General features: G+C 40.6%; 1 pseudogene; it reads left to right on the top strand.

The window, feature by feature from the left end:
• The first annotated feature begins 306 nt into the window (after positions 1 to 306).
• LOC105882730 (dynein light chain Tctex-type 1 pseudogene) lies at positions 307 to 13588 on the top strand (annotated as a pseudogene).
• Positions 13589 to 14238: the final 650 nt, after the last annotated feature.

Below are 14238 nucleotides of genomic sequence, written 5' to 3'. Positions count from 1 at the left end.
ACTTCAGTATAGGGATAAACCATGAGTTTATGGCCAAAATGATCAATATGTAAAAATAACAATTTTTCCAAATTGATTTACATACTTTATGCAATCTCTATCAAAATCCCAGAAGATTTGTTCATGAATATTAACCAGATGATTCTAAAATGTACAGAATATGAAAAGAACTGGGAAGAACAAAGACAATTATAAAGAATAGTTAAAGGATTTACATTACCAGATATCTAGATTGATCATAGAGTTACAGTTAATTTGGTGCCAAAATAAACAAATATACCAATCAAACTAAAAGTCAAACTACTCAGGGAGGCAGAGGCGACGCGCTGTGGAAAGATGGAAGACTACCAGGCTACCGAGGAGACTACTTTTGTTGTGGATGAAGTGAGCAACATTGTAAAAGGGGCTGTAGAAAGTGCGATCGGCGGTAACGCTTACCAACACGACAAAGTCAACCAGCGGACCACAAATGTAGTAGAACAAACTTTAAGCCAACTCACCAAGCTGGGAAAACCATTTAAATAGATTGTGACCTGTGTAATTATGCAGAAGAATGGAGCTGGACTACACACAGCAAGTTCCTGCTTCTGGGACAGCTCTACTGTTGGTATGGTTTCCAAACATCGTGTTGTAACACCAATCAAGTGCATTTTCCCTGAAAGTTTTCAAGTATCTTCTTGGACCATGCTAAGAGAGGGAGCTGTACCGTGTGATGGGAGAACAAGACCATGTACTGCATTGTCAGTGCCTTTGGACTGTCCATTTGATCTCTTAGTCCAGCCTGTGATCTTTCACCTCTGTCTCAACGTTTCTTTTCCATTTTCTAACCACCAACTATGAATTCAAATGAACACCTTTCTCGTCCTTAAGTGTGTGTTTTATGGCACTCTCAAAATATAGAGGAAAAAAACCAAATGACTGCACTATTATGCGAACTGTACACCGTAAGTCAGATGAATAATTTGCAGTGTGTAGTCTGAAGCCTGTATTGCCACTTGTCTTAACTCTGAATATTTCTTTTCAAAGGTGCTAAAAGCTGAAATCTGCTAATGTGAAACTTGCTCTACTCTTTGAAATGATTCAAATACACTAATTTTCCATACTTTATACTTTTGTTAGAATAAATTATTCAGATTTAAAAAAAAAGCACAGTGTTTTTATGTGTTCCTGCATACAGAAATAGACTCATCCACATAGTCACTCAATTTGTAACAAAGGTGACAGTACAGTTCACTGGAGAAAGAATAGTCTGTTTGGTAAAAGATGCCATGATAATTTTATAATTGATGCAAAAATCCCAGGTGTATTATAAATTTCAATTAAAATTGTAAAAAGAATAGAGCTTCTATGAGATAACCTAGAAGAAAACCTCAATACTTTGTTAGTAGACAAAAATTTCTTAAACAGGACATACATGTAAAAAACTAACCAGATAGAAAAAGATTGACAAATTAAAATTTAAACTCTTTACATCAAAAGAAATCCTGGAGAGTACAAGGGGACAAGCTACAGCATGCAAGAAGAAAATTGCAATTCATGTTTCTGATAAAGGACTTAACTCCAGATTATATATATATAACTGTTTCAATCAATAAGCAAAAGATAAGCAATAGAAAAAGGTGAATAAAATGTTAAATAGGCCCTCCACACAAAATAAATACCCAAGTGAGTGGCCAGTAAAAAAAAGTGCTCACACTCATTAAAAGTCAAGATAATGTAAATTAAAACCACAATGTGATTCCACTACATGCCCAGCAGAATGTCTAAAATTAAAACATAACCAATGTGACCCAGCATCAATGAGAATGTGGAGCTATAAGAACATTCCTGTTCTGCTGGCAGGACTATAAATTGGTACAACTTTAGATAACCATTTGATGGTATTGCCCAAAGCTGAACCCACATGTACCCTCTGATGCAGAATTTTCACTCCTAGGGATAAAACCAAACTATACAAATGAGTAATATGAATGCCCTAAACAAGCATGTCCATAATTGTAATTGTGAAAAATTGAAAACAACTCAAATGCCTTCAACAGTTGAATAGATAAATAAAATGTTGTATATTTATATGATACAATAATATACAGTAACAAAGGTGCATAAACCATTGCTACACACAATCACATGGCTAAATGTGACATAATGCTGAGCAAAAGAAGCCAGACACAAAAGAGTATGTGTTCTATGATTCCATTTATATCAAGTTCAAAAACAAGCTGAATTAGAAGTCTGGGTAGTGTTTCTGTCCCTTGGGGGATGTAGTGGTGGGAAAGGAGCAAGGACAGTCTTCCGGAGCTGTGGTCACATGCTGTTTCTTGAGCAAGGTGCTAGATATCGGGTGTGTTTATTTTGGAAAATTTATCAAGCAGTACTTTTATGATTTATACACATTTCTGATGTTTTGTAAAAAAATTTGTTCAATTTAGAAGTTTACTTATAAACAAATTTGTTTAGCATTCCAAACTCTTGCCACATCTCCTCTCCAGTCTCTGGGACTATTTAATATTTAACCGATTTTTAAATATTGCTTATTCAAGACATTCTACCTAACTAAATCCCTAATATGATTTTATTGCATTATTGAACAGGAAAAGTACATTTCTTTTATTTTTTTAAAAATAATGACACTGTATCCACCTAGTATTAACTATATTACATTTAATACTATATATTTATACTATACCATATGATTAATAATATTATTAAATATATTATATTAAACATAATTTAATATCACAAATAACAAGTACATTTAAAAGATTACAACATGGAGAGTAATATTAAATAAAAACTAAGATTTAATAGCCAGGTACAGGGTCTCACACCTGTATTCCTAGCAGTTCAGGAGGCTGAGGCGGGAGAACTGCTTGAAGCCAGGAGTACAAGATCAGCCTGAGCAACATAGCAAGATCCCATCTCTAAAAAACAAAATAAGAAAAATTAGCCAGGGATGGAAGCTGAGGCCAGAGGATCACTTGACCCCAGGAGTTCGAAGCTACAATGAGCTATGATTGCACCATTGCTCTCCAGCCTCAGCAACAAAGTGAGACTTCATCTCAGAAAAACAAAACCAAGATTTAATAAAAGTGGTGCAATTAATAATAAAAAATATTTGAAAATTAAAAACAATACAAAGAAAATTTTGAGGTTGCAGAGCTGTTTATCCCTGAATTACAATGCTAGGGACCTAGAGATTCAACTCTCCTGATTAAACTCAGAACCTAGCTGAAAATTTTAAAAGAAGAAAACACAATAAAGTCAGGAAATCATCTCTTCTGCTCCTTTAGCTGGTGAATCCTCTACTACCAATTGCTCAGTTCCTGAACAGGCACTGCACATTAGCCAATTAGCAAGCACATGAAACCATCAGCTATTATCTACACCTAAGCCACCACATCAGCACCAAATTTTCCTTTCACTTGAAATCCTGCCACACCCTTTCCTCCAAAGGGTAGCTACAAACACAGCTATTTCATGTCCCAAGCAGATGTGGAACACGGAACCTCAGTAGGGCCATAATTCTAAACGCATGTCTGACTTTGAATCCTGGCCCCCAAGACTGTCTCCTTGCAACAGAACCTAGTCTGGAAATGAGACAAGTATTTTTTTCTCATGGGGGTTGTGGAGAGTAGAGGAAGAGAGCTGGAAAGGAGAAGGAGAGTTAGGGGATGGGAAACCAACAAAATGCGGTTCGTTTTCAGGAAGCTGCTAGGCTGGATCTTTCAGAGCAGCTCGTATTTTTTCAAGATGCGTTTTTTTTTCTCCTTTGAGGTCCCCTACTCCGGATACCCCAGTGCCCTCCTTTCAGCTCTGGCCCTTGCATCACCACCAGCCAGGGGAAGGAGCCGTGGCATGGCAGCGGTCACAGTTCTCTTGGATAAGCTTTACCATAATCTTCATAAACCTCAATGCTCAAGGTGCAGAGGGAGATTGGAGGAAACTTGTTTTTCCGTTGGTTTCTCTCAGGCTGCTGTGGCTAATCATTCCTGGAACAGGAAGCTGGAGAAATGTAGGTGGGAGACACTCTTCCGACCAGTCAGGTTGCCTCACCCTTCCAGGGTACAACCGATTAGGAAAAGCTTCAGGGTTACATAACCTCCTTCCTTTAGGGTGGTTTCCCAGCAAAAGGTGAATGGGCAGCTCAGCCCCTGAGAACTGCCCACCCCTGAGAAGCAGGGCAGGAATCTCTTGGCTGTGTTTTAGTATTGGTGCCTGCCCCTTTGCAACACCCCAGTGGATCAGTGGGGCAAGAAAATGAGATCCATTGATTCATTCAGCAAGCACTTATTGAAAATGTCCACTCTTCTGGGTATTGGGAATACATCAAGAAACAAAATGAATAACGCTACCCTGGTGAACTCATATTCTAGTGGAGGGAGACAGAGCAAAGCATAATAAACAAGTAAATTACATAGTCTGTTAGAAGGTAATATGAAATCAAGAAAAGCAGAGCAGAGATAAGTGGTTGGGGGCGGGGCTTGCATTCTAAACAGGGCATAAGGTAGGCCTCCTGGAGAAGATGACATCTGAGCAGACTTGAGGGAGCAGAATGTATCAGTTATGGGACTGTCTGGAGGAACAGCAAAGGCCTAAGGCAGGCGTGTTCCTGGTGTAGCTGTTAGGGTGGGAAGAGCGCCGTGAGCAGGAGACAGTATAGTAGGGAATGATGTGTAGGGAGGTGTCAGATCAGGTGGTGTTTTGCAAGCAATTGGTAGGACTTTTAGAGTAAATAAAATGACAGTCATTGCTGTTCTGAGCAAAGGAATGACAGAACCAGACCCTTTACTCTGGCGCTCACTCTGTGATAAGAGCAAACACAGAAAGGTCCTTCCAACTTTTCACCAAGGTCTGTGCTAGAGCCTACTTTAAGCTTCTGGGTCAAGTCAGATGACCTACAGACCCACCCATCCTCATGGCCTCATGTTGGGGAGGGCAACAGCCTATGTGTTTAACAACATGATTGAAATCATTCAACTGACCCATCAAGAACTGAGAAAGCAATCTTGAGTTTCTTTCCCTGAAGAAGGAATGGCTTGACCTTAAGTCACTCTCCTCTCCCTTCCTCAATCTTCCTTGTGACCAAAGAGATAGACTCCAAAAACTATTAGCTGGGTGCTATCTACACCCTCCAGATACAGCAAAGGCGAATGGCTACACTGGATCCTGGTGCCATTAACTCATGCTGCAATCCCCAGAACTGGCCCCCATGTTTCTTGATAGAATGCAATCCCTTTTTAAAAAGTAATGACACAGTAATATTTTTATTTCATTAATGTGTTAGACTAACAGTGTTAGACTGTTCTCTTAAGTCTATCAGTTCATTTTGAGCAGGGCTGCCAGTCCTGAAAGAGAAAATAAGTTTGTTGCTCTGAAGGTGTTAAACCAGGGAGAGAAAGACACATGGAATGGATTCAGAAGACAAACACCACTCTGGCCATGCCCCACCCGCCCCCAAATCTCAACGAATCATAGCAAGCAGGTGAGGCTAGAGGTGATGCTTGGAAATCTGCCTGATGAGAATCACTGACTTTTGCATTTTGGAGCAAAAAAGTCATTTAGATTGGCCTGTCTTGATGTCAACTTGAAGCCCACAGGTTCAAATCCAACTAGCAGATATATTTTGTTTGAACTGTGCAGTATCTTTTTTAATTATGTCGTACCAACATTTATATTGGTCATTTATATTATAAATCAGAATATCTCACACATACAGGAAAAGAAATGTGTTTCTTGCTTCTCTTTAAAAATATAAATATCTGGCAACACCACGTCTGTATTCCCAAATGGCCGGAGCTGAATGGCAGCTGTCCCTGTGGACTGGGCAGATGGTCTCCATTTCGTTCCAGCTCCTGCCACTCACTATTACTTATTTCTGGGCCATTTCACTTATTATAGCTCTGAAGTTGTCAAGCCCTTATTTGATCTAATATCCTCTCTATAAAATGTAGAAAACTGATGCCTAGACAAAAGGAGACAGTAGGGTCTTCAGTCAAAGATCAGTCAGCCCTTGAAATGTGTGAACCTAAAAATAAAAACCTCATAGGAACTGAGTGTACATAGGCCCATCCTTCCTTCTGGCATAGCCTGGTGGCCAAGCCTCCATAACACTCTGGGGTCAGGTTCTCCAATATGTCTTGGAATTATTTTTAATTTCACTTTTATTCTTGTTCATTCAGTATCCCACACTGAGCTGCATTTGGAGCTAAAGCCTTGAACAAGCAAAGAGAGGTAGTTGGGGCCCCCAAGCTTTACAGAGTTCAGATGGAAACCATTAAACCACCAGGTTCCAGATGAGTCCCACTGGAAGCAGGTAGAAACCTCCTGCTCAGCCTGGTTAATGGCACTTGGATTGGACAAGAGTTAAAATGACAGGTCTGCCTGCCACTCTCCTTTACTGGGATTGGGAGAAACCCTATCTTTAGGACCTGAAAGTACCTACCATTCTCTGTGCCCTTTCCAGTTTGGTAAATGCTGTCATTCCCCCTCTTGGACACGTAGAGACCCAGACTGTTCTGTTATTTGCCCATTCTCAGCCTTCTCAGCAAAGTTCTAGCTCTTAGTGCATAATACTTTTCCACCTTTCCTAAGGGAAGTTCTATTAGGCTTTGCTATGACAGGGGAAGAAAAAAGCTCCATAAATCATGAAGAAGGTAAGAGAGGGATTTGGGGGATCAGAATGCTTTTCTACTCATTTATTTATTCACTCACTCATTCATTCATTCATATAACAGACCAATATTGATCACCTGCTGGGCTGGGTGTTTAGAAGATCTAAATGGAACTAGCACACCTGCCCTTAGGGAGCTCACAAAATCAGCTCTCAATCATACAGTGTAACACAAGTGATGACTGAGGGCCTTTCTTTTTTTTTTTTTTTTTTTTTTTTGAGACAGAGTCTCGCTTTGTTGCCCAGGCTAGAGTGAGTGCCGTGGCGTCAGCCTAGCTCACAGCAACCTCAAACTCCTGGGCTCCAGTGATCCTTCTGCCTCAGCCTCCCGGGTAGCTGGGACTACAGGCATGCGCCACCATGCCCGGCTAATTTTTTTTTTATATATATATATCAGTTGGCCAATTAATTTCTTTCTATTTATAGTAGAGACGGGGTCTCGCTCTTGCTCAGGCTGGTTTCGAACTCCTGACCTTGAGCAATCCGCCCGCCTCGGCCTCCCAAGAGCTAGGATTACAGGCGTGAGCCACAGCGCCCGGCCTGAGGGCCTTTCTTAAGCCTGAGTTTTCTCATTTATAATAGAAGGACCCCACTAACTTCCGCACAGTCTGTGAAGAACAAATGAGAAAAATGAATGTTAACATTCTTCACAAACTAGAAAGCACAATTTTAGCACCTGTCTACCATCGCGTATTACATGTGCTCAAGGATCTGAACCATTGTGGTGAGGTATTTTAAGTAAATAAATGTGGAAGGAAGTCTCTTCCTTATAGCAAAGAGCTAACTAACGAAATGTGGAAAGAATGATAATGATGGAAATAGAAAATGGCCATTTGGCAACCATCATAATAATAATCGATTTAGGCAAGAATCATCTATGTATGATACAACTAGTGGCTTAAGGTGTGAGGAGTAACAGAATGTTTATGTGATAAAGTATCTTCCAACAAGATACTTATTAATTAGAAAGGGAAAGGCTTGAACAAGTCTTTACAGTGTCCTTTACTGTAACTGGCAGATACCAGTTGACTCAAATAAAGTCAGCATCACCAGTGATGAGAGAAGTCGACGTCATGTGCCTCCTGACACAACGCACGGAAAAGGACATAACATTTCTATGACATTCCAGCTGAAAATGCATGACCTGAACCTAATCACAAGGAGATGCTGGAGAAACTCAGGTTGAGGAACATTCTGCAAAAAATCTCACCTGTACTTTTCTAAAATGTCATCGTCATAAAAGACAGAAAACTGTTCCAGATTAAAGAAGATGAAACAGACACAAATATATTCAATGCATACTCCAGTGTTTTCCTTTGCTATAATAACAGATAATTGGGATAACTGGTAAACTCAAGTGAGGTCTATAGGTGAGGTTATAGTTTTGTGTTAATTTCAATTTCCTAGTTTTGATGATTAACAGTAGTGGTTATATGAGAAAGTCTCTTTATTTTCAGAAAGTACACACAGCAGGATTTAGGAGTAAAGAGTATCATGTCTGTAACCTATTCTCAAATAATTCCAGAAAACATACATAGCATTATATGAAAAATACATGGTATTATGCTAAAAAAAATATGGCATATATAATATTTGATACAAATATATCAAACTAAGCAAAGTTGGCAAATTATTAACATTGGGGAGATTCCTTGTACTAGTCTCTCAGTTTTCTAATGTCTAAATTTTTGGCAAAATAAAAAGTTAAAAGCAATAGCAATACAGAGGTACAATGTCAATACCTTTAACCAGCCTAGAACCAGCACATAGCATAACAGAGAGGCCTGGCTAAGCTTTCTGGAAACCCCAGATGCCAAATGTGTTTTACCCATTTTTCATCCCTGTCTTCAGGGCTTCTGATATTCATGACAAGATGGGAGATGATGCTAAATGGGCCCATTCCCTCAGTGATGGTTTCCCATAACTAAGCAGTGTCGTTAGAACTAGGCATCATTGCCGAGCCAGCTGGGGTCTTAAAATTTTATCTCCTGGAACCCATAATCCACATTGCCTCTTGCATTACCGCTGGAAGGCGTCAGGATAGCTCCACTGAGTGTGTTGTGCCACCGCACATAGATCATGCAGAAATCAGGTGGCGATTTGGTCCCTGATGCTCTCTGCACCATAGGATGGCTGTTTGCTGTGCTGGACTCTTCATACACCACTTGGGCCATTTTGGTCAGCTCCTCTCTGTCCGGAAAAGACACTGGCAAAATGAACCGAGGCCAGGACCCTCTGCATTTTGGGGAGTCATGAAACGGTCAGTGCCAGGAAATGGACACAATGTAACCTACCACTACCACAGTGACCCCTGACTCAAGGACTAAACTGGACAAAAGAGACGAAAATTTGTCCCCTCCCTTGATCTGGTTAAGACAATCTTGAGAAAGTGCAAGAGTGCCCCCTTCTGCCCAGAGATGGAAATGCTCTACTGGCCCTATACACAGTTCAGCCTCAAGAGGGTTTGAAATCAATTCTTCTCCTTCCAGAGCACATGTTTTTAAACACTGTGCCGCAGTTGCTCCCTTCAGCCATACTTAAGACTTCTTTATTATTTCATTTCATTCCCTCAACAACCTCAATAGCCAAGCAGAGCAGTTATCATCACCCCCCCCCAACAGGTGACTTGAAACAGTCTCATAGATGGTAAAGTTACTTATCCAAAGTCAGAAAGACTCTCCTCAGAAAGCTTTGATGACTTCATCCTTAAAATTCAGTGGTTACAAAGAGTGGCTTCTCAATTCTCCTGCACCCCGAACAATATAGGTTAGATTCTGTGATTCTGGGTCATCCTCGTTGAAACAGGGGCTGGGAAACAGTGGGAAATGGCATAGGCACTATCCTCAGTGTGTACATCACTTTAAGTCAAAAATATGGACTTTGTTAATTTTCCTGTTGGGATCTGACCGCCTGGAGCTGTCTTCTTAGTGTCTCAGAAATCCACTGTTCTTTTCTCCCTCCCTCTGCCCCAGGCTATCAAATCTTAAGGGGAAACTTACTAGACCTGTGCCAGGCAGAGCATAGATCCCGTACTCAGTCTGATCCATCACAGGGTTTGAGCCTCTCAGCTCACTCTAGGAAAACACATTTCCAAGGGGAGGACAGGTGCTGCTTCAGGGACCAGCGAATTTCCTACCCTTGCAGTTTACAAGCAGAAATAAGCCATAGGAAGTCCACCTCTCAGCATGTACACATGGGAAACACATGTACATTTGTTTTCACAAGGAGCCACCTACAAGATTTTTTTATAGTAGGAGAAAAAAAAGATGACATAAATATTTATCAATAGAGGAATGGTTAAAAAAAAACTATGACGCATCTCCATTAATGAATACTAAAGATCAGTTAAAAAGAATTGGGTAGATCTGTATGTAATTTCAAAGAAAAGTCTGAGTAATATGATAATGAGAAATGAAATGATTTAACTAATGTCAAAACATATACATACCAAAGTACCCAAACATGTATATAAAGACATAGAGTGAGATGTGCAATGTTTGGGGGATGGTCACGCTTAAAGCTCTGACTTGAGGGGGGACATGGGCAATATACCTAACCTTAACATTTGTACCCCCATAATATGCTGAAATTTAAAAAAAAATTTTAAATAAATAAATAAATAAAAAGACATAGATAAAGCTCTAGAAAGATGTACACCAAAATGTTAATACTGATTTCCTTTGAGAAAAGTTCAGGAGTTTGGAGATGACAGCCTAAAGGAGACTTCAGACTTACCTGTGACATTTTACTCTATTACCATGTAAGAATATATTTAAGTGTTAGATATGCAAATGAACATTAATTTTTTTTCTTAAATTCAACAGCTTTTTACTGGACACTTTAAATGTCAACTGAAGCATGGGGACAGCTTCTGTTTTTCCCAGACCAGCCACTAGTAACAGCAACCCAACTGGGACGCTTGGCAACTCAAATACTTGATAGGATTTTAGGAAGATGGACCAAATATCAGTTGAGGCGTTGGACCAGAAAATGATACTGAAGTCCCTTCTAGTCCAAAGATTCAATGGCGCTACATGTATATTCATGCACCATGCAATCTTAAGGCCTGATTCAAGCTAATATAGAAGCACATTCATAAATGTGTGGTTCTTCCCAAAAAGAGACTTTTCTGTTGGTAGGGAAGATAATGGACTTTCATGGCTAATTAGACAAACGAACTGAGTCCACACTGAGTTTTGGCTGCTTTCTCCATCCTCTGAGTAGACAAGAATACATTCAATGCAGTGACCCAGTGTCTGGAATTACCTGCACATAGCTGATGGTGGCTAAAATCACCGTGCCTTTATTAAAGTGTCAAGAGATTATGGTTTCATGAGGTGAACTGCCGAGAGAAACAGAAAAACCTGAAAGACCAGACTGGGAAAATCCAGGAGCTGGACTCCATGGTAGGAAGAGGGTGAGTACCTTCACCCACCCCCTAAAGTCCAGAGACTGTTTGGTTGCAAGTTGTATTTATCACTCATGGGAGGAGGTTTGCATAGACATAACGGTATACAATGACTGTGCTCTCCTTGAAAATTAAAGTTTAATTTTATCGTGGTGGTTGTTGTCCTCTTGAACGTTTAGAATAAACAGACTCCAGAGGATCTGTTCATAACAGATAATGGGGCTAGAACACAGAAATGTTTTGCTGAATAGCTTCGAGGAGGAATTAATTGATAAATTGGGCTTTAAAAAAAAATGAGTTGGGAAGAAATAGAAAAAATACTACACTCGGAAATTGAAGACTAGGCTTCAACACTCAGCTCTGCTACTCACTAATTATGTGACCTTGTGCAAGCTAGCGAACACCCTCTCTGAGCCAAAGTTGTCATTTATAAAATGAGTATAATGCTAATGTGCAACTAGTCACAAGATTTTCATACAAAACTAATAAAATAGCTATCATTAGCCCCTGTTGACAGATGAAGAAACTGAGAGTCAAAGTGTTAAATGAATTTCCAAAGGACACACAGCTAATGTGTGGCAGAGCCCAGTTTCAAATGCAAGTACATGTGGCTGCAATGGCACAGGTCCTTCCATGCCACCTGCCATACAGATGTGTTGGGTCTAACATTACCCATCCCCAACTCCCATCCTCCAGCACCCAGCATAAAACTTAGCACTTAACAGGTGCTTATCATGTATTTATTGGATGAACCAATTCATGCATCAGTGAGTGAATGAGCTAACAAATTGATTTATTTGTAAATACCATTAATTAGTCATATACATAACACATGGGATATGATTATTTCATGTTCATAATGTCAAAAATATATTTCTCCAAATTTGATGTGTTTCAAATATTAATGCGTGTGTATGTGTTTACATCTGTAACATATGCTTGTATGTGTCCAAAAGAGAGGGAACATGAGAATAAGGCAAAGATAAAAAGCAATTGCATTATGTGAGCAGCCCCCTTGGTAGAGACGGATGCCAAGCACCTGCCTTCAGAAACCCTGGAAACTCTCTAGGTAGCAGACCCTTCCACACCTCAGCTGACAGGCTCTACTTTGAATTGCAGAAAGAATTGTCTTTGAGGAGCAATTCTAGCTCCTTTCTCCATCAGCATTTGATGCCTAGAAAAGGTCAGGTTTGCAATTGGATCTATTTGCTGCATTTCCAAGGTTTTGGCTCAAAGTGAAACACCAGAGAGCTCTATGATCAAATAACATAACCGATGTGATCAGATAACCTTTCATTATACAATAAAGGCTACGGTGCCTGCCTCCACCTCTCCATGCTGGAGAAAGGTGGTCTGTGGAATGCCGAACATCTAAGGCTGGCTCAGAAATGCAGCTCAGGCCTCTAAGACAGCACCCAGCTGCCTTTTCCACTTGCAATTTATGTTTTCAAAACCTCAATTCTTCTAGTTCCTCTTGGCTATAGACTTTAGGCTGGCCTAGAAAGTTTAGTGACTTCACAGGCTCATGGGTAATTGAGAGTCACAAGTCTTGTTCTTATTCCATCACTTACAGGGTATGTTATGTGGGCAAGTTCCTTGACCCCTCTTAGCCTCAACTTTCTCCTCTGTAAATGAGAATAATGATATTTAGAGGCTCAAATAAGTAACCCATGTCAAAGTGTAGAATGCTAATCAACTGGAAAGGTTCATTAAGCTGAAGTAGTAAAATGTTAGCATATGTAACAGCTTTTTGGTTATGTAAAAAGAGAGAGTAGGTGTAGAAAATATGTGGCCAAGCAATTATACTCTTCTTCACGACCCAGCTTAAGCATCCCCTCCTTAAGAAGCTTCCCTGACCCACATCAGGCAGATCCAAGCAGGCCTCCTCCGTGCCTCTCCGATCCACTACTACACATTCATCTGCAATTCTTTGGCTACCTGTCTGCTATCCCCCAACCAGATTATGATTAGCTCAAAGCCAAGGTCATGTCACAGGAATCCCTCAGTCTCCACCACCCAGCACAGACCCTTCGGTAAATGCTACCTGAAATCATGGACGTGAAATTGTGCTACCCAACACGAGGTGGCTTCTTAGTCACTCATTGTCAGTGCTGGGAAAGATTTATTATGCCCTTTTTAAAAAGGATAACACTGAGACTTAGAGAAGCAAGGGAAGTCCCCTAAGAATAGAGAGCTGTTGACAGAGCACAGACTGGATCCGGGGTCGTCTGACAGGCCAGCACTGCTGCCACAGGACACAAGACACCACATATCTCCTCCCAGACAGGAGGCCCAGCTAAATTTGAATTTCAAATCACCAACAAATAATTTTGTAGCAAAAGTATGTCCAATGCAATATTTAGGACCGACACATACTAAAAATATATTTGTCATTTATCTGAAATTCAAATTTAACCAGGTGTCCTGTGCTTGTTTTTTTCCAGAATGTGGCAGCTCTACTCCCAGACGCCAGCATGGACTTAGCTTCTCAGCCCCAGTCCCCTGGCTGACATCAGGCTTCGGCAGGTGTGGAATGTTGGCCAGGTGGCACTTTTCATGAAAGCCGGAGGGATGGGGAAGGAAGAGCAATGTGGCACTAAGTGGGGAGTTTGGATTCCTGAAGCCGCAGGAGAGTTGCCCCTGGTACCTGAGTAAGAAGCCTCTAGAAAGGTGTGATGAAGAAAAGCACAGACAGAGGGAAAGAACAGAGCCGGAATCCCATTGAGGGACTGCCAAGGCCACCCCGACACTCCGTAAAGCCCCAGTAACAATAACTGACCTTACAGGGTCATCACGACGATCAAATGAGGTAATGCATGTTTAGTGCTAGGGTCTGGCACTTAGCAAACTCTCCAAAGTAGCTTTTGTTATTATTCTTGTTTTTGAGGGAATGAGAAGTAGCATATATTGGACATATTATATATCCCCAGCCCTGAAATCAGTATTGTGTATATACATACCATCTCACACAAACCTATCAACAATTCTCCAGGGTAGTTATTGTAATTATTGCAGTTTACTAGGGTGCAAAGAAGTTGACACCTGCCAAAGGCCTCTTGGTGCTTTATACTGAGTGATGGAGATGAGATTTGAACCCAGGTCTGCTTGCATTTAAGGTCTTTCTAGACTGCACCAAGCTGCCTGGAAAGATCCTTTTGGG

Source organism: Microcebus murinus, chromosome 7 (assembly GCF_040939455.1).
Source record: "Microcebus murinus isolate Inina chromosome 7, M.murinus_Inina_mat1.0, whole genome shotgun sequence".
Classification (NCBI taxonomy): domain Eukaryota; kingdom Metazoa; phylum Chordata; class Mammalia; order Primates; family Cheirogaleidae; genus Microcebus; species Microcebus murinus.
This window is presented reverse-complemented; position numbering and strand designations above follow the sequence as displayed.